The 18,486-nt window shown below is 42.3% G+C and overlaps 1 protein-coding gene and 1 long non-coding RNA gene across 2 annotated transcripts in view; one reads left to right on the forward strand and one right to left on the reverse strand.

Annotated features, from left to right (window-relative positions):
• Nucleotides 1-18,486, reverse strand: part of LOC110952216 (zona pellucida sperm-binding protein 3-like) — a 47,470-nt gene that overhangs the window by 14,929 nt on the left and 14,055 nt on the right. The window contains exon 2 of the mRNA XM_022195662.2: nt 14,880-15,028. The gene's annotated coding sequence lies outside the window, so the exon portion shown is untranslated. The remainder of the gene's footprint in view (nt 1-14,879; nt 15,029-18,486) is intronic.
• On the forward strand, nt 1,548-14,205 carry LOC127531931 (uncharacterized). Its single transcript, XR_007939146.1, has 2 exons — nt 1,548-4,035; nt 6,908-14,205. It is a non-coding gene; the product is annotated as an uncharacterized LOC127531931 (long non-coding RNA).

Raw genomic sequence — 18,486 nt, forward strand, 5'->3', positions numbered from 1 at the left:
GGGAAATTTTGCTTTCCAGCATGTTACTGCCATGTGCTTTTAGACGCTGGCACCGTTTAGAGGGCCACTACTGAAAACTATCTCTGGTATATTGTCAGATTTTAAAAGGGGGAGTGAATATGTGGGTCTGTCTGGAGAGAAAAAGTGAAGAAAAAGCAGGAAAATACAGTCATGGCAAAAATATTAGACCACCCTTGTTTTCTTCAAGTTCTTGTACCACTAAAAGTATATTACCTGAAAAATACAATGAAGACGACAAACAATCCAGCTGATTCCATCTTACTTTATGTCCTGTTTGACATGCTTCAGCTTCACTGTATTCCAAAGTATATAAGGAGCCATTTCATGCCATCAGCAGCACTGAACATGCAAAGGTCTAGAGTGGTTTCCTGCTGACGTTCAAGCCGTAGCACAACTCAGAAGTCGTCAGCTCTCACATAATGCCTAAAACTAAAGAATTATTTGAAGCCACAAAGGCAGCCATCTTGGCACTGCTGGAAATTGGCATGAGTGAGAGACAGACAGAGAAAAAAACTGAAGATCTCCAAGACAGCCGTTCATTACACCAAGAAAAAACAAGCCCAACATGGTTCTACCAAACTGCTCGCTGCTCAGGAAACATCTTTCTATCCACCAGATGACCGTCACTCATCTGTTCCTGTGTCAGGAATCATCGTCAGACCTCCAGGAACCTTAAAAATGAGTGGGCACTGTGGAGAAATGTGACTTGTTCAGCAAGGACAGTTGGAAAGCTACTTCTTGAAGCTGGTCTGAAGTTACACAGGGCAGGAAGAAGCCCTTCATCAAGGAAAGGCAGAGGAAAGCCCGGTTACTGTTTGCTGGGATCACAAGGATTGGACTGTTGACGATTGTTCTAAGGTTCTCTTCAGCCACCTTACTGGTTAGGAGGAAGCCTGGAGAAGCTACAAACCACACTGTCTGCCCCTACAGTAAAACATGGGGGTGGATCAGAGACCATCTGGGGTAGTTTCAGTCTGTATGGAACAGGGCTAATGAACCAGGTCATGTTTGGGGCTGCTCCTGAAAACAGTCTTCTTCCATCAGCTGGAAAACTCTTTCCTGCTTCCAATGACTGGATTTCCCAACAAGACATGTTCAGTTAAAGCCTGGATGGAGAACCAGAACATTGGAACCATGCCTTGGCTGCTCAATCACCAGATCTAAATCCAACTGTAAACCTGTGGAAAATCATCAAATGCTAAATGGAGAACCACAAGCCCCAAAACAAAGCAGATTAGTTAGAATTAGTGCAACAGCAAGGAGCTGCTGTGATCAGAAGCTGGTGGAGAGCATGAAGAGACGCATGGCTGCAGTCAACAAAAACAATGGTTATACAATCTAGTTCTAACTCCAGTGTGGATCATGTGACTTAAACAGACAGAAAAGAAAACATGGAATGCCTAAAAGCTGTTTTTGTCAGTACAATGCCGTAGCTATTGATGAAAGAACTGAAGTCATTTTGGTTATTATCAAGAAAACTATGGAAAATGTCTAGATATCAGCTCTTAAGTTAAACTTTTGTGAGATATTTTTGTTGTTATTATATTTGTCCAAACAAATGTACCTTTAGTTGCACCAGGCATTAAAATGAACAAGAAACCGAAGAAAACAAGGGTGGTCTAACAACTTTTTCCATGACTTTAGGGGTGAGAAGAGGCACAGAAGAAGGAGCGAATGTGGGGGAAGGGATGAGAAAGGGAAAACAAAGGAGGCGAAAGAAGAAAAATAAGGCTGGGAGGTCAGTGAACCTTGGGGTGAGGGATAACAGACGGGAGATCCCGGTGGGAGTAGCATGAAATAACATCACGCTGGGCTCTGATTCACGGCCCATCGGCGGCCATGTCCAACACACGAGGACGCACTGTTTCCAAAGAGACGCACATGCAGAGAGCTAATGGAGTGTTATTAAAGACATGCATCACACCACGTCACCTACCGACCACACACTAAGCCACACACACACAGACATTAGTGCAGAAGCAGACGATGTATCATTTAGCAAAGAGCCTGGGCGACACTGACACGCTCTGACATCACACACTGCTCGTACCACGCGCACGGATGACCTCGTCTTTTATCACAACATCCATGACATTTCTCATGAGAGGACGGCCGTCTGGCTCAATAGAAGGAGAGCGGCCTTTTGTCGCGTTATAAAGGTCTCCAAAGCGGTTTGATTGGCAGGTGTCAGAGGAACAAAGCTCCAGCAGCAGAGTCAGGAGGAGACCTTTAGCCCGCACTCGGCCCGACATCAGGGGCGCCCAAGTTTCTCTCCGGGGAGCAACTTTTCTACTTTTTTCCTCCATTTTTTCCTGATCTGATTTGCATGTTATAGACGTTGAAATATGTCTTCTTTTCTACCGTTTTATCACATTTAACTGACTGAATTGTGAAAGAAAATATTTATATCAACAAGTGGAGTGTAAATAAAAGTAATCTTTAGCTGCTGCCTGACAAAGAAAAAGAGAGATGAAGGGGTAGAAGAGAAAGAAAGCATGACTGATGGAAGACGATGATATATGTGTTTTCATTTCTTCTATAATTCTAATGGATTTCATTGCTACTCGGTTTGGTTTTTCCAGTAACCCCTTCCTTGTTTTTCTAATATCTTTAATGTCACTTCCTCTGAAGATCATACATTTCATCTTTGGGTAGCACTGGTCGGTGCATTGGTGGCATCCTCTGCTTTATAATTCATCTTTTAAATACATACGCTGCTCTTTTCCAGAAATGTTTACATGAAGTGCAGCATCACGTTCCACAACCCGCTCATTTATGTGCTCTCACACGTGTGAATCCTCCCTCCGCATGACCCGTCGGAGAAATACAGGAGATGACAGGAAACAAACGATGTGAGCGTATTAACACAACAGTTCGCTCTCGGCCAAAGTGCCTCGCGGTGCCACAGGAACGTGGGTGGGCCCCGCCGGGATTCAGCTCTCCGCTCGTGACCCCGCCGACTTTGTTTTATTCCACTGTTTATATCCTCGCAGAGCATTCGAAACCACCGCCGTGACTCACGCTTCTATTGTCGAAAAAGGGACATAAATGGTGTGTGAACATGAAACCCCTGGCTTCCTTACATGGCCCTATAATGCACACACACACACAAAAAAAAGTCCTGCAGTTCTTTTTCTGTCTCCTGAATCGTTCTCTGTTATGCTGCAATTCAAGCCTTTTGTTTAATAAACAATTTGTCAGTGATGTATCGAACGCCAGCTCTAATTTGATTGTCTGTGAAATGTGTATGGAGGTGGCTGCCTGCTCTCTCCCTCCTATTCTGCCTCTCCTGTCTGCAGAAGCAGCAGTGATATCCAAGCCTTTTCTTTTCCCCTGCAGGTGTGTGTGTGTCTGCATTGTGTGTGCACGCGTCCACGGGGACGAGGATGAGTGTAGAGCGATCCTTAAGGGTTTGCAATTACATCTAAACGGCATAATCAGACATGATGGATGGCTGTTGCCTTCTGCACAATGTCTAGACCCCAGATCCAGCGGTGCAACGAGGTTACAAGAGAATGGGAAATGATGAAAGATTTAATAGTTCTGCTCTGCTTAAGTCCCCCTTTTGGTGACCTCGGCAATATTTGAGCAATTTTATCACAGGAATCGGCTCATTTTGTGGCCAAAACGTGCTAAATAACACGCATCTCACCAGTGATGGATCTTCATTCTTGAGTTTTAAGCAGAAAATAGTGCAGGAATTAACTTTGTGCTGCAGAGACATAAAATATTGAGGTAATATTTGGTGCTGGGTTGGAATGAGACATGTTCCTGTAAGCGGTTCCTCAATAGGTGGCACTGTGGGACCAAGAGTTCACCAGCACCTGATTGAGGCTTAAAGAGGAACAAAGTCAGTAAATACAGAGCAGCATCGGCGGGGTAAAACGAGGTGTGTTGTTCTGCTCCTTAAAGTTCAGCTCTTCCTCATTCGTGCTCTTCAGTTTATTCCATCCATCAGCGCTTGCAAATGAACGGCCTCGGAAGACGCCAAAAGGATCAATGTGGGATCTGAAGGTAAGATGTTAAATGGACAGAATAATTGGAAGATTTCACGCCGCGCAATTTCTCGCAAGGTTCCACTCTCGCAATTATGGCGGACGATTGTGTCCTTTGACTCACCGGGAGCTTTAATTGAAACGAATGTAAGACGGCTATTATGCGCAGAGGAAAAGCCTGAGCGCGAGGTGCTAAAAGCTGGACTGAAGTCGTCGACGCTGTCAGCAAGCTGAGTGGTAAATAAAAAGAGAGAGGTAGCTTTGTCAGGTGGAGCTGTTAATTATCCACGTGGCCTGTGTGGCAGAAAGCAGACGTCTTCCGTGCAGTGAGTGAGGGCGGCATTTTGCAAACTTTGACGTCGTCGCCCACCATCCTTGAGGTTTGATGCTAGCTTCTCTCCCCGTCGACCAGCTGTCGCTCCTGAGCATCGCACAGATGTTCAGGGAGATTAAAAAAAGAAAAAACAGCCAGCATACATCTCAAAACTAGACACGACTCGTGGTTGAAAAGCACATTTTTATGAGACGAGAAGAGATGGAGGCGTGTCTCGTTGTGCTCTGATCAACAGGCCTGTGATGCAGCTGAGCCCAGGACTTGAAATGAGCTCTCACCTGCTTCCTACCTGCACGCCGGCCATGCTCATCGCGGCGCTTTGATCAGATCTATAGCTTTCCAGACACGACTTGATTTACCCACCGTGGAGATGAGACGGGCGGCTCGTCCACGGCCAAGACGCAGCCTCGTCGCTTTTGTCTGATTGCGGTACATTTGTGCCGTCGTGGCAGCTGAGTCCAACAATAAGGAAGTCCTCCAACATTCCACTTCTTTCCCCTGTTGTTTTACCGGCTCCCCTCCTCTGCAGCCAGCCATTAGAAAACACCCACACCAATATGATCATTGAAAACACGGCAGAAACAAACGACTCTGTGAAATCGCCGCCGGCAGAGAAATCATTCTTGGCCTTAATGTCGGCGGCTTCACGATTCTGACAGTGAAAAACACAGCGGAGAGGAAAACTACTTCCATCCCTCTCTCCTCTCCTCCTCCACTCTCCCCGTGACATTCGGAGGGATATTTACCTTGTAAAGATCTTGACATTTCGCCGTGCGCTCTAATAACATCCTGAAATATGAATAAGAGTGCGCAAGAGTGAAGAGGAGCCCTGCAGAGCTTTTGTTAACAGGTATTGATTGATACAGAGGGGGGAAGGAAAGGAAGGAGCCGTAAGAGGGCCACGGGGAGCCACTCTTTACTGATCATCTGTTAACCTTGTCAGATGATCTCCGCCGCCGGCCGGGGGGCGTCTTCGCCGGTCATTACAGAGTCTGTGATTTCCTTATCAAAGCAAAAAAATCCAGCCTAAAGCATAATTCACATGTTGGGCTGATGATGTCGGACAGATCGGTCGATATTTGGAGGGAGCGCCGACGCTGAGAGGAAGCAACAAAATCTTTGCACAGGTCACCACTGGAAAGGCCATTTTGCTTCCGTAACCGGCATGGGACTCATTACTGCAGCAGAAATTCGTACACTTATGTAAGATCTTTATATTGATGGAGCTTGTGACGCAATTATCCTCCATGTGTGTTTTTTTGTGTTGTGGTGGTCTGACATGTGCTTAGATTATTGATTTTTAGTGGAAATCTGCCAAAATAAAGTCTGGATGCAGAGGAGCTGGCTGTGAATTATCTAAAAGCCGGTATTTACCACTCCTCAATATATCTACACTTTAGCTCATGCATACATTATGATGTACCCCAGAGCAGAAAATGTATTAAATCAGAACTTGAAAATGAGTTTTAGACTTAGTTTTATCAGTCATTTTGAGGTATGTAGACACTGTCAGCCAGCAGGCTGGAAAGTTTGAATGGATTTTATCTTGAAACTTTTCAGTTTGTCCACTTATTTCTGTTAAAATTAATATTACAAACTTAAAAAAAAAAAAAAAAAAATCACACAAGGAGTTTGTATCTGTGCCCGAATGGATGCTTGACTTTTGATAGAAAACAGAGAAGCTGCAAACAAAACCAGTTGTTTGCCAACTGCTAAAAAAAACTTTGAAAAAGAAGCAAGCAAAACTTTGTCAATTTATGAGAGAAACAATGAAGAGCTCTTCAGGAGGTGTTTCCATTTGGAGAAAATTGTAAATATTCCTTCATGTCAGCCGGTATCAGCCATGTTTAATGCGGTCTGAAGACAAAAACAACAAAAGAAGTGGAAGCAGCTGATCACTCATGTAATTTTAAAGATCCCTTGTTCAGAAAAAAGTGCTTCCATCTCCCATTATTAACCTCTTAAGACACAAACTTTGGCTGGGCTTGCATTTTAGATTTTTGCAGTTGTTTAGGATAAGGAGTAAATATGCAGCAGGCGGCGGGAACTGATGGGACTCAGAAACACCCCCACAACTCAATCAATTGTTCCTTGGATCATTTCTGACGGATAAGTCCTGGTAAGTGCACAGTGTTCTATTTGTAGTAGGATCACAATCATGTGACGTAGTGTTCACTTGTTGTCATGGTTACAGTTTCGCCGTGCTGCTATCTCACAATGATACAGAAATCTTTGACAAATCTGTGGATCCGAACTATAAGCCGCACCACTGCCAAAATCTAATCACTTGGTCCTTGTGTCATTTCTAAGCTTCCCTGAAAATTTCAGCGAAATCCGTTAGTCCCTTCTGGAGTAATGTCGTTAAGAGACGGACAGACGGACGGACGGACGGACGAATGCAGATCGTCACATAACTCTGCCGTTCCTTAGCAAAGTATCAAACTTGCGGATTGTTGACTTTAAGGACTGACTACTGGATAAGATATATAGATTTTTTTACATTAAAATGTTATTCTTATAATGTTTGATTGTTTTGTTTTTTTAATTCTTTTTTCAGATCAGTATCGTCGATGATTATCCTACAGAATTGAAATATCGGCTGACTTGTGTCCTGTGGCTGCTTAATAACTTTTAAATCATCTTCAGCTGTACTCCACATTCCAGTGAAGACTGTCGTGGTTTCTTTTGGATGTGCCGAGGTTGAATAACATGTCCGGTGACACTGTTGCTTTTCATGACATAATTTCATGATCAGGAAGAACAGCATCGGTCAGACAGAGACTGTCTGGAAGGAATCAATCAAATGAACCTTTCCGAACAACAACCGGAGGTCCCTTTTATACGCTTTGGACAAGAAGGTCAAGTATGAGGTCACCACAAATAGTTTCTGCTCAAAGACCAAAATAGGAAACAGAGGGCCCCTTCAATCATCCTCCTAGACTCAGAGGCCCCTAAGAGCCCCATCGGTCAACCACCTGAAGATTGGGACCCTTATTTGGACACAACCTTAAACCCTTCTGAACAGTCAGGAGCAAACATTCCATTCTAAACAGTTGAAAGCAGGTGAAGCGGATGCCATTCTACTAAATACAGTAAGCAACACATGTCTCAGATCAGATACTACGAGACCAAACATGTTTGTTCATCCACGTGTTAAAGATTTTTTTTCAATTTAAAATCAGCGCTCCCTTTGATTCTCTTTGGCCTGCCAGTCAGTACAAAAGAGTTCCATTAATAATAAGTGGAACATTTTGTTCTATTTTGTCTTTTCTCCATTTTAAACTACTAACTGGACCCAGTGCAGCACTCCCCAGTTTTTTTGACAAATGAAATAAACTCAAAATACAAATATAACGAGGTGGAGAGAGAGTCTGTAACCAGAACTGCACTGTATGTGTGTCAATCAGAAAATAACTATATTTTTAAGATAAATACATGTGGTTTAAGATCAGATAAGATAAGATAAGATAGACTATTGATCTCACAAAGGAGAAATTTACTGTTACAGAGCTCTTAGGATCAAACAGGGGTGCAAAAAAGTCACGAAAGGTGCAAGTACAAGATAACTCTTATATACATTGTTATAAGATAGAAAACTTTTCCTATATACATTGTTATAAAATAAGATATACCACATAATAACAACTACACAGTAGTGTTATACAGTCTGATGATTATTTGCATAATATCAACATTTCATATTTTAAATACTGCGATTATCATCAAAACTGGCATATTGTGATACGTCTATCGCATTTCTGATCATCACAGTGATTAAGATTCATTTTCTTACTCTCTGTATTTGTGCCAATATCAACACAATTTCACTGAATCCATCTAATAGCTGTTGAGATGCGTCATCACACTGATATTCTCCTTTTCTTGCGGTCATTTTGACTTGTACAGCTGGTTTCACAAACTTGCCAAACTGAGTCTTTTCTGTGCTATCTTGCAGAAATTAAAATAAAACGTATATTTTTGAATCCCCGCCGCAGGTATTTAGTATCTTGCTACAGAAGATTTAAACGGGGCATATTCCTGCTCAGGGCTCCGGCTAAGAAACACTGCAGCCTCGACTGTAAGAGCTGATCTTTATGATTGCTGTGATCAAGAAGAACCTCGGGGAATTCAGAATGAGTGCATACATTACTGCACTTTATTCAAAACCTCCAGGAGCCGGCGATGAGTGCATACATTAATATATTTTATTTTAATGACATGTAATTTGTTGCACACACTAGCTCTGGATAATTTTCCCTTCCGTGATACTAAAAACCAGTTTAAGGTAATTAGGAGAGATTGTTTTTAATGGAAGATAAACGGCGTACTGCAGGCTGCTTCTGAATCAATACCATGCTACAGTTTGAAACGGCGCTGCATCATTTGCTGAAATTACCACCATTGATTGGTCGCTATCAGTCATTTTAATTTAATTTTAAATGACTGTAAGGAAAGATGGAAATCTGACTGGGACATTTTTGGTTTGACGGCATATTGCTTTTCTACCAAAGGATATTGGAGCGGAGCTACGGAAAATGAATTTCCCCCCTGAAGCAACGCTGAATAAAACCCGAGTAATGAGCAGGCTTCAGTTTTGGTTTATTCGCTGTAATGTAATGACAATATGGTTTGTTTTCCCGTTTTCTCTTTGAAGTCCTGTCAAGATTGATTTGCAGTCAAAGGTGTTAAAAACTGCCTTAATTAACAGATGAGTCCGCTCAGTCGAACAGTTTCTGCAAAAAGCTTGTTATCTGTCAAAAGTTCCGCCATCCGGGCTAAAAAACTGAGAGTGGGCTGGTCGGGTATGAGGTCAAACGCTCGAGTCAAACGCTGTGCTAATGAGCTTGAATCATGCCATTGGCCACCCACGCGCTGTTGACTCTCAAGCGCTTATTGATTTTTTTTGGCTCAGACAAGCTGTTCCTCCTCTGCCCACTCGGTGACCTTCCATACTCATCTCCTTCTTGATCCCTTCTCTTATCTTTTAATGTTTTCACTGACCTTTTCCTTTTCTCTGTTTCAACTCTAGACTTTCTCGAACATGACAGGTCTTTGATTTCTCTCTCTATCGCTCCCTTTCCCTGGAGTTAGAGAGGATATCAGATAAGGAAAAAGCTGCTGATTCAGGCTTTGGCGTCAACAGGGTGTCGAGTCCAGGATCACCTGGAGGGCGGCTGGTTTTACCGCAGAGCTGCAGAAGCAATCAAGCAGAGCACTGAGTGTTCCACCAACACTCCTGAACTCTGATCTCTAATGAAATGTGGGCGACTATGTGTCCCTTAGGGTTATCCGATGGACATTACCAACACCACCAAAGAGACTGCAAAGACAGAATCACCCCTGATGTGCAGTTAGCTGACGCTGTAGCTTTAACTTATTTAGTTTGAACATTAAACATAGAAGGGTTTATAGAAGCAAGTTGTGCCTTGTTTCAAAATTTAGGGAAATTCCTGTAATTTCACATGATGTCTTTTATTTTTTGATACCACCTATCCCACATGCTGATGTTGACCTTTGAATCCGAAGGTCGGACAGATATTTTTGATTTTTAGCTGTTCATATTTCATCCATTACATACCATAGCATTTTCGTTTTATACATATCCAATCCTTAGATAGCCAAATTATACCACATAAAATCTCTAATGGATATGATGATTAGTTTTTGTGTAATGGGCGGCCAAATGTAGCAGTTTAGAAGTTCGTGATGGATAAAATCGCAACTTTGTCATTCTCTGTAACATGCAATTATAAATATAAAGTAAATATTTTCACATTTCTGAGGACTATAGGTCACGGTGAAATGATTCTGAAAATTTCAGATCTCTATCTTTTGTTGTTCAGAAGTTATAGAAGTCTGAAAATGGTCGAAAATTTCAAGTCTTAAATTTTTCAAGCTGCAATTTTTGGGTACCCCCTACCTACTTCAAATGGCCATAACTTTGAAACTAATGACAATAAAGCATTCAAATTTTGGATTTTCCCATCATATATAATGTACTAAATGTATGTAAAAACTTAGCAAAATCTGAGAGGGTCAGGTGGGGACCACTGGTTGAAATGTTATGGAGTGACCCTTAAACAGACAAGTAGTTGGTTGTAGCTAAATGGCTCTTTACTAGTATTTTCTACTTTTGAGGCACTTTTTTTTGCTCTAAATCTCATATAGTGTCATTCAACTGACCTGGTAGTAACTGAATTCAGCAAACAAGTATCTAGAAGCATGGAGTTAGCTGAAGTTTCCCATACGTCGCAAACACTGCTTAAACTTCTAGTATATAACTTTATCAACTCACCTATATCATAATGCCCGCTGTCACTGGGCCTCACGGCTGTGTGTGTGGGATGAGTGTTGTGGTGACAGCCTGATTTACAGGCCACTGGTGTGTTTAATGGAGCCGATGAAGCAGTGATCGCTCATCCAATGCCTTTTTCTCTCCTTCCACCCCTCCTGCCAGCCATCTCTCAACACACAAACAACATCTATGTGATGCAAGAAGGTGGTCACACATATACCCCGAAGTCCGCCCACGCTCACACCAAATCCTGCTTCATAGGGGAATAATCCAATGACAGCCAATTTGCTGCAGGGATATACTTAAAAAAAAAAAGATTTCATTCTTTATTTACCCATCGCTTGTGCTTTTACAAGGCAATTTGTTAGGTGGCCAGCTGGAGGAGGGAAGCATTAACCTAGACTTCCATTACCATGCCCACCCCTCTGCATCCCCTCATCCTTTTAAGATTAAGCCGCTCTCTCCACCTAAAAAAAAAAAAAAAAAAAAAAAAGAGGGTCCTGTGTAATCATGAAAGTGTCACATTTCAGCTGAGAAAGGAGGAATCGGTGGCTTCGGGGGTCACTCTAAAATTCTCCACTCTCGCTTCTATTCTTTTTCCCTTTCTCTCCCTACCTCTCACATCCACCCACACTCTCTCTTTCTCCCTCTCCCTCCCTTGCCGCCATTGCTCTTTATTTATTTATTTCCACCTGTATCGCCGCTCTTTGCTCTTGTTACGCTTTCCTCTTTCTCTTGATTTTGTCCTCACTTTCCATCTTCTCCTCCAGTTCCTCTCCAGTCTTGTTATGCTTCCATCTCTCTCCCTCTCCCCTCCCTTCTTCTTCTTTCTCTGACAGTGGTTCAATAAGCAGTGCCTCCAGAGTGGTCTTGCTCAGTCAGTGGCCAATTACCCAGTCACACTGCCTGTCCTCTGGGACGGACAGGATTAGCAGGATCTGTCGTCCCACCAGACACACACACTCTCACACACACTCTGCCTTGGACACCTGTCACTTAGACATGGACAGACAACCTGTGGGTTCCTTTTTTTGTCTGTGGAAATAAAAAAAGAAGGAAGAAGAAGCTCAGGCTCCTCCATCTTTTCCCCCAACGGGCAATTTGACAGGCCAGTGAAGAGAGGCACAGCAGAGGAGGAAATATATGCTGTATCAAATGCATAAAAGTGCAGTACAAGCTCCAGTGGTGCAGGTGGTCAGTGTGTGGAAACCAGCAGAGCAGCACTGAGGGATCAGACCTCACCTGGAGCAGGGTTTCGCTTAAGGGCAGCTAGCTCAGGGGCAACTTGGATTTGCAACCCGATGACCAGAGCAGTGCAGCCGGGGAAAACGCAGCAACAGGAACCTAATGCCACTCATTACTTCCCCCCCAAGGCTCAGCTTCTTTCTTGATGCAAGCAGTTCACTTCTGCACAGCATTTCCAGCCTGATGATGTCAGCTATACGTTCTTGTGAAGCTGCGAGGAGTTGACCGAGGAGCTGCGATATTAGGCCACAAGCAAAATTACTCTGGATTTTTGGGGCTCGCTGCATTTTTACAAAACAAAATAAAAGGTACACTGAGTTGGGATGTGTGCCCACATATGCTGATGTGTTAGCAATGCTCCACCATTATTACTAAAGGCTCTAAACGGCCTACTGTCAAACAGGGTTAGGGTTGGTGACTGAGTGTTTTCTATTTGGGTCCCTCAACTTTGGAACAACCTGCCCGAGGAGATAAGACCTGCAGAGTCAGTAGCTTCTTTTAAATCACTTCTTAAAACCCACTTTTACAGACTTGCTTTTAAATGAGGTTTACTTTTAGCTTTAATTAGTTTTAGTGTTTTATTCTGTATTATATCCTGTTTATTTTAGATGTTCTCTCTTGTTTTATTTTACTTTTGGCCGCCTGTTTGTTTGTTTTTTGGCGTGATGTAATCTCTCCAATTCCTTTATTCTCTTTTTTTTTTACGTTTAATTTTCACCTTCGATCTTGTTCTTTAATTTTCAAACTGACTAGTTCCCTTGTTTGAGTTGCGTACTAATCTAGAGAAGTATTCATTTAATTTATTGTCATTTTTACTGTTTATTTTGAATTGACTGCTCTGACTTGTCTCCTACATCTTGTTTGACTGTCTGTGTGTTTGCATGTTTTAACTGTCAAAGCACTTTGTGAATGCTGTTCTTACAGGTGCTATATAAATAACGCTATTATTATCATTCTCCTTTATCATCTGTTTTACATTAATTGGACCCACAACTTACAAAATAATGTCATGCTGCACTGAAGAAGAACTGAAACTAGAGATCAAGACCATAAATTCACCAAGAAAATATTTCCTGAAGTGATAAATCACAGCAAAAGTAGGTTTTTTTTCTCATAGAGTTCAATGTAATTAAAAATATTTCTTGCATCCAGAGGAGTCGCCCCCTGCTGGATGTTAAAAAGAATGCAGGTTTAAAACAATTCTGCATTGGCCTCACTTTATAGATTCTGTGCATCTTTATAAACAGATTTCCATTAACAGGGCACGGAAAGTCAACCGTCATGTCGAGGATCATTACTGACCATGAAAGTTGGGACCATTATCTCCAAGCGCACTAGATCAGGAGCGCACAAATATCATTGTTTTCTTTGACATTCATAAAGTTGTGTACCATGAATAAAGGCTGGATAGTCAATGCTGTAATTCCCTGAGACATCTGAGCGAGAACATTCGGTGCTAAAGACCTGAACTGTGACAATCACAACTAGGTGGTCCATCATAGTAATGTCTCACAACCCAAGTTTCTGGCTGCATCAACACAATCATTGCTCCCCACACACTAGATTTGGCTCGCTGTAACTTCTCCATCTTCTCCAAAATGAAGCTCAAATTGAAAGGTTGCCATATTGACACAGAGGAGGACATCCTGCTCAGACGATGCTTTGATAGACAACAGGACCTCCAGGTAACGTGGGCATTAAATCAAAGGGGACGGAAGCCAAATGAAATAATGTACAGATCTAGAGTCTTTTTGATCATTACTTGTATAAAGTACACAAAATCCACTGGCACAAGAACACCAAACAGTATTTATAGCAAAAGTAACTGTGATTCTTTCTGTATAGACACTTATGCTTAAAAAACTGCCTGAAGATGTACTTGCAGATTAAAACGTTGCATTGCCGCCACTAATTACATACTAGTGAAGCAGTGATCTCGTCTTTTTCTCTTCTGGTCCAGCACTTGCAAAAAGAAACATTTCTTGGATGACATTTGTTTGACTTCTTGGAAAACCAGCCGGTAAAAGCAGGGCGGATTACCCTGTGAACCGTTCAGCAAACTGGCCTGCGTGAAGAAGACGTCAGCGACTGGAAAGCATCCTGGATGGAAATCCCAAACGCACTTTGGTCGGACTCAGAAACAATGATTAAACTGATTCATGTGGAAATCAACTTCTTCAGGAAAGCTGCGGGGAGTATTCAACGCTGAAGGCACCACAAATTAAACCGCTTTCTTGCCCCTTGTGAAAAAAACACCAAAGTTATCTAAATGATCAGACACTAGAGGCAAATAAAATACAGTTTTTTGTAAGTTGGATGATGTGACTCTTCCTGTATGCTTTATTACCAAGGGTGTTTATATATATTTCAATAACTGACAGCTTGCGACTATCTTTATTCTGTAGAACGTGCTGTATCTCTGTTTTATAAGAAAACTGCACCTTTGAATAATAGTCCAGACTTTCATGGCTGATACAGCACCTAAGCACTTCAGCACCAGCCCATTCTTCATCCCAGATACAATCGCTGCCCTGTCTCCTCTGTGAACCGGAGCTCACGCATTATTCATGCACCTAAACCTTCCCAAAAACAATACTTGTGTGATTATTGTAATGTTCTGTTTCCAGAGGAGAGGAATTGCCAAGCACGGCTGTGGCTTAACCTCCTCAGCCCACACAGAGTCACCGGTGGGTCCCCTGTTTGGAGCACATGGTGCTCCGCCAAGCTTTGTTCAAACCCGCTGAACTTCATTTTGAATTCTAGTCAAGACCCCGAAGCTTCCAAACATATCAAACATGTCAGGATGAATCACTATGAAATGGGTGTACAATGATCCAGCAAGCAGAATTTTCCATTTTAGCGGTCATGTGTGAGCGTGTGTTCGTCTCCAGGGATTTAATATTTCGCTAACTTTCTTGTGATATGCAGCAGATACTGAATGTGTTTTTCTAACTTTAGGGGAAAGTAGTTTCAGTGCAGAGTTAAAAACCTGTTAAGCATGTCCACATCCTGGTGAAGGTCAATGGAAACCTGGCTGGAGGTCGAGGACAGAGTCAGATCCGTCGTCTTTGGGCCTGGCGATGTCAAACATTGATTTGGTTCCACCGGGTCTCTGACTGTCAGCGGTTTCTGAAGTTACTGATGGAGACAAAAGATGACAGCAGCATGATCTGGTTTATAGTGACAGAAAAGCACGATGGGAAGGGGAGAAGGGAAGAACACAAAAGGTAAAATACTTAGCCTGGAGCCAGGCTAGTATGTCGGTTCATCGCAAATGTCTCAACTATTGAATTACCGTGAAGTTTTGACATTCATGTTCCCCACAGGATGCATCCTACTGACGCTGGTAATCTCAACAACAGTTATAAGATGAAATGCAAAGGTTTAGCTGCGTTACGACCTCCAGCTTACACAGAAACGGCGTTAAATGGAAGCTTGGAGTGGAATTTTTCTCAAACTTAACAGCTGCCATTGCCGTGTCGAGTTTTCATTGAGAACGCTGATGTCAAGCTCCTCTTTGTACATTACACTTAATTCTCGTTGCCATGCGTGAACCGGACAACAGGACCCTCTCCCTCACTCCCGCTATAAGACCGCTAAATGCCAGCGAAATCCAGGCATTAATTTGTCGATTTTCATGACAGGCAAAGACACGATAACAATATGGAACGATATTACATTTTTATGCCAATATCGGGCCGATAATATTGGACATCCCATAGATAGATAGATAGATAGATAGATAGATAGATAGATAGATTTGATCTTTTTACAGATAGAACTTTTTCCTTCTATCTTTTTGCCAATGTAATATTCTAAGGGTAATTTCATTGTTTTTATACGAGTAAATATCCTGAAAATCATGTAAAATTAAGGCTGGAAATTGTAAATTACTGTATTTTTGGCTATTTGCTGATATTTTACACTACTTTCAGCCAGATGCAGAAATATTCTAGTTGTTTTAACAGTTTCTTTTATTATTTTTTACAGCTTAGTTGCTCTTAGTTGGAGCCTGTCCTCATAGAAAAAACGACCACATTGGTCGTCTGTACACGCCCGTATTACGACCGAGTGTTACGTTTTGACGTTAAGCGACCTCTAGCGGCTGAGTAAATTTTGACACTCTGGTGTCTCAGCTGAAACGTCACCATGAACAAACTTTTACCTAACACTATCCCTAACCCTAACCCTAACCCAACCCTAACCATAACCATAACCCTAAACCCATGTTGCGAAAGTGAGGAAAAGGCCGTTTCGCGAGGGAAAAGCCGTTTCACGAATTAAATCCCGTAATCTGTTCCTTTTCCCCGTAGGGGCGCTAACGTAAATACGCTCTCATGGGTTGTATTCCGGTGCACGTAAAATACGACCTGTGTGGTCGTATGAGTTGGAGGACTTGTTGCGTAGTTGTCAGTTTCTGAACCAAAGAAATGAAGATCTCAGAATAAACTGAGACATTTTTCCGTCCTCTCCCTGTCTGTCTGACCTCCCAGAGAGCAGAAAGCAACCCACATGTCTGAGTCACTCGTCTCCAGACCTTCCAGGATTTCTTCTCCCCCCTCATACCGTTCACTGACATGATGGGAAATGAGGCCGAAAACGATCTGAGGAAGAGCTGGATTCTTTCCTCTGTTTTAAAACCCCTCCGTGGGGCCCTTTGAACTCAGCCGCGTCCAAAGGCAGGCTTATCCAGCCACTTCAAAGACGCTGGAGACGGCGTGTTACATCAGGGCCTCGGTGACCATCGACGCGCTCCCTACACGAGTGGAAACACAGAGCAACGTCCTCTAATCTCAGCCCTGCAGAGAGAGGCTTTCAACTTAGGCCTGGAGTTTTCCTCCTCCGGTTAGGAGGGGAAAATACTTGCAGGGTTTCCAGCAGGTAAGTGGCACCCTGCTTTCTGTCACCCCGAGGATCCTATAAAGAGTTCTTACAAATCCCTCAAGTTCACTTAACCCTGGTCGGTGGAGATTTTTCCCCCCATTTCTGCAAGGTTGAGCGGAATCCCTTTCAACTTGGGCTTGTTTTTTTCTTCATTTTTAAGACGTATTTTTTAAAAAGCATTACCATATTCAAAACGCGCATAAATCTGAGTCTCTTCTGTTTGAGTTTTATTTCCAATTTACCTTTTCAATCAAACGAAAGGTAAATTGCACCCATCTCGGGCCTGCACAATGGCTGAAAGATGTTCAGCAGGCGGAGAGATGGAATCAATATTAGCTACTTCTACCATTAAGGGATTTAAAGTCTACTTTCACTGAAGTCCTCACTTTTAAATCACTCTGTCACCGAGTGAAAAAGGCACAACAGACATATCTGACAGCCTCTCATCTATAATCAGTTTATTGCTCTCAGGGAAGAAAAAAAGAAAAGAAGCGGTGCCTCCTTACAGCAGCGAATGGGAACCAAACAGCCTCAAAATTACTATCATTCCCCACCTCTCCTCCAGAAAAGCTCTTTTTGATATTGACTGAATCAAAGAGGCGTGTCGCAGTAATTAAGTAAATTATGGCTCAGCAGAATTGTAGACTTGCTTGAGAAGCTACGTTGTATGGATTCCGCTCTAATTACAAAGGAGAGCCGGGCAGAAATAGCTCTTCCTTTCATCCTCAACCTTGGTGGAGACTAGATGAAGCAGCTGTAAGCCCCGACTTAACCCAGCCATCGACCTGCAGAGTCTCGAGACGGGGGCCAAGAGTTTATTTCCAGGCTCCGACTGCTGTACTCCATCCATATTTATACTGCGGCTTGGGAAAGTGTAGTTGGGATTTAGAGAGACGAGGGGAAGAAGACAGAGGACGGAATATGATTGAATTAATGGGGATATATGGGTGTGAGATTAGAGCAAATTGATAGTCGCTAGGTAGCATGTAGCCTTGACTTTACTGGAGGCAGGACTTTAGGAATACTTAAAGGCGGCTTTACAGTATACGCCATGTGCCGACACCTTTCACAGCTCAGATTAGCAGCTACATCCTCATTTTTTTTTAATGTAATTATTTGGATTTCTCACACTGGGATGAAATTCCGGCACAGAAACACCGGATCGCTTGTTTCGATTTTTATTTTCGTTGGCCCAAATGCAGTCAAATATATTCAGAACTGGAATCATCCAATTAACAGCCACATTTTCCTGGAAGTTATATTTAATTTGCATCAGTAAATGCATTCTGACACAAACGTGATACTGCCAGTTTATTTATTTATCCAATTATTTTGATAAGGAGACATTTTTAATCACATATATCTGCAAAACTCACTGCAACTGAAGGATGGGTCATGTTTTTATAGTTATGTTTAGGCACTAAATTAATCTTCTGGCCTCACCATGTGTGTAGGTACACAGCTATGCAGTTAAATAATGCTAAACATACTTAAAATAAAGGCGTTGGTTAAATATTTGACACATTCATTTGAGAGGAAGTGTTGCATTCTATCTTTAACAAAAACATGATTTATTCGGTGGTCAGAGGTCCTTTACAAGTGGTTTGATTCCTCTGATTGATCTGTTATTATATATGATATCACTAGATTATTAATAGTTTAAGTGTTAGCTTTTCTTTACAGGAAACTAAACCTATATTAGATGGATTTGG

This window comes from Acanthochromis polyacanthus, chromosome 22 (genome assembly GCF_021347895.1).
Source record: "Acanthochromis polyacanthus isolate Apoly-LR-REF ecotype Palm Island chromosome 22, KAUST_Apoly_ChrSc, whole genome shotgun sequence".
In the NCBI taxonomy this organism is placed as follows: Eukaryota; Metazoa; Chordata; class Actinopteri; family Pomacentridae; genus Acanthochromis; species Acanthochromis polyacanthus.